Source organism: Triticum dicoccoides, chromosome 3A, assembly GCF_002162155.2.
Source record: "Triticum dicoccoides isolate Atlit2015 ecotype Zavitan chromosome 3A, WEW_v2.0, whole genome shotgun sequence".
Taxonomy (NCBI): domain Eukaryota; kingdom Viridiplantae; phylum Streptophyta; class Magnoliopsida; order Poales; family Poaceae; genus Triticum; species Triticum dicoccoides.
This window is the reverse complement of record NC_041384.1, coordinates 512,642,350-512,644,992: the sequence shown is the minus strand read 5'-3', so window position 1 is coordinate 512,644,992 and position 2,643 is coordinate 512,642,350. Positions and strand designations below refer to the sequence as shown.

The following is a 2,643-nucleotide window of genomic DNA, read 5'->3' as shown; positions in this document are numbered from 1 at the left end:
ACCAAAAGCACTCTTGGTGACGGAAAAAACACACGATGATTTCAGTCAGCTGCAAAACTGACGGCATTGTAATCACAAACGATAAAAACAGAATACCCCCAAGAGGTCATTGTACCCCAAAAATTATTGCCCATAAGTTTCAACATGCCACAACCAGCTCAAATGAAGCTTAATCAGCAAATCAACAAAACTATATTATTGACACTTGGGCCATATCCTCACTCACAAAGTCACAGTTAAAAAGACCAGAGAAGATTTCGAAGGTTGCATATATCTGGCCATATTTGCAGCAAAATGAATGATGAAGGACGGAATAGGCGACCCAATGCAAGTGTACTTGGAGATAATAGTAAATGTGCTTACCATAAGAGGGTAAACATCAAGTGTGAAAAGGAAAAATATTATACTGTACTCACATAAAGATATCGAGCTTAGCTCTACTGACCAAGAACTTTTAGTTTTACTGCACGCACTAGCCAGTAATTGTACCATGGCCAGGCTCCGTTATCTTATCAACCGAACTAAAACAATGATTCAGTTTCAGAGTGCGATGGTTCAACGAAACAAACAACAACATTCATGCAATGTTGGCTCTTAAGAACGCAAAAAAAAAAACATTCATGCACAAATTCATGTACATAAAGACATGGCCTACATTAAAGATCAGAGCAAAACTTACTAAACTATCTTTGTTTATGCTTCTTCTCCCCCCTTCATTTGCACAAGAGCCAACTGAAGGAAATGTACATATTCGCATCAAGTCAATTTGTTACTTAACATAATGCCTGTATGTTCCGTAGTTCAGTGTCGATTCATGTTAGATGAATTCCCAGAGCTAAACCCCATAGTTTCCTCTCCAATTTCACCAACCAGTGTATCAGTTTCTTCTTCTGCGACATAACTACTAGCACCATTTCATCCTAAGCCGGTAAGCCCGTATGACAGACAGCAACGAACAATTAATCAAGTATCAACAACAAAGCTCATTTCAGGTGCTCCTCAATCCAATTCAACATCTCATCATTCTGCAAGCTTGTCATCTCATGGTATCCATAAGCAAGATTCAGCTCCTCTTGGATGTGCTTAGCCCACTGGGATACCTCCTCCCAGAACCCCCTCTTCACCACTGCATTCTTCCATGGAGTTGCCCGGCCATCCTTCCTCATGTACCCCCTCTCATCAACGAATCCTTCCTCACTGAAAACCTTCCAAATCCTTTCAGACAAACCCATGATCCAGCCCTGGTATCCTATCGGACAGCAGCGTCGGCGTCAGAGGAAGCTCCAGGCTCTGAAGCTCCCTCACCTCAACGCCATTGCTCCTCAGCATCTTCACATTCCTTCCCACCAGCGCGGCCGTCTTATAGTCCTTGGGCATGTGAAGGAACAAGGACGGCGGATAGCCCGGCGGCGCTCCCGCCGGGTCGAACACGCCCTCAGAGATCATCATCACGACGGCGGCTAGGCTCATCTTGGCCGCAAGCCGGGAGACGAAGTACCCACCTGACGACGCGCCGAGGGCGACCACTGGCAGGCCTCCGAGGCCGTTCTTGGCGGTCCAAGACTGGATCGCCCGCTTGGCGGCGCCCACCTCCTTCCCCAGCGACCAGCAGTCCCCGGCGCTCGCCACTGCGAGCACCGCGAACCGCCTCCGTAGCGCGCGGGCCGTGATGGCGACGTCCTCCGGCAGCCCGACGCATCCGGGGCAGCGCTGGGACGGCGGCCAGAAGTTCTCCGGCCGGCAGCGGCAGCCGTGGGCTACAAAGAGGACCCCCCTGGCCGGCGCCGCGGGGAGCTCCCAGATGGCGCGCGCGCCCTCGATCGACTCCACCGTCGGGGAGGAGGGCGCCGTCGACGCCGTACTGGATTCCTTTGAGCGGCCGACGATTTGGGACGCCGGGATGGTTTTGGAGTAGAGGAGAACGCCAGCGGCGGCGCATAGGAGGAGGGCCAGCGACGCGAGGGGGGTGGTCAGACGCAGTGCCAGCCGCTTCGCAGCGTGAGATGGCGGCGGCGGCTTGCCCGGCCGGCGAGTCGTGCCAGACATCTGGATCTGGCTGGCCGGGTAGAGCGGTGACGGGGAGGAGTTGGGCACGAGTGACATGACACGAGGGGGGGTGAGATCTCGTCGCCGGGTTTCGGTTGCCATTTTCGGTCACCCGCAGCTTCGAGGAGAACGGCTGAGTGGTGGGCTGAAAATCTGAGGACTAGTGTGCAGGCCGAATATGGACTGCATCCGGCAGAGGCAACAAATGGGCTTCTACGTACCCGGACACCGCTCCGCCCCGGCCCACCGTGGATGAACGTGGGGCGGCACGGAAAACCCTATTGGACGCTCGCTGCGTCCAGTTGTCGAGGCTTCGCACAGAGAAGCGAGCGACTAGCGATCAAGATGGGCCGGCCCAGTCACGAGATAGCACAGGCGCTACAGCGTCCCGGTTTTGGGAACCTTCTGGAGGGTTCCTGAACGGTTTTGGGAACCTTCTGGAAGGTTCTTGAACCGGGTTTTCACTGGTTTTTTCTGTTTGCTTTTTCTTTATAGTTTTTTCTTTCTTTTCTTTTTCTTTCTTCGTTTTTCTGTTTCTTTATTTCATCTTTCAATTCCTTTTTCTTTTCTTTTTATTTTCTTTTTGTTCATGTTTCA

The 2,643-nt window shown here is 51.9% G+C and overlaps 1 pseudogene; it reads right to left on the bottom strand.

Annotated features, from left to right (window-relative positions):
- Nucleotides 1-425: 425 nt before the first annotated feature.
- Nucleotides 426-2,202, bottom strand: LOC119268856 (annotated as a pseudogene).
- Between the last annotated feature and the right edge of the window lie 441 nt (nt 2,203-2,643).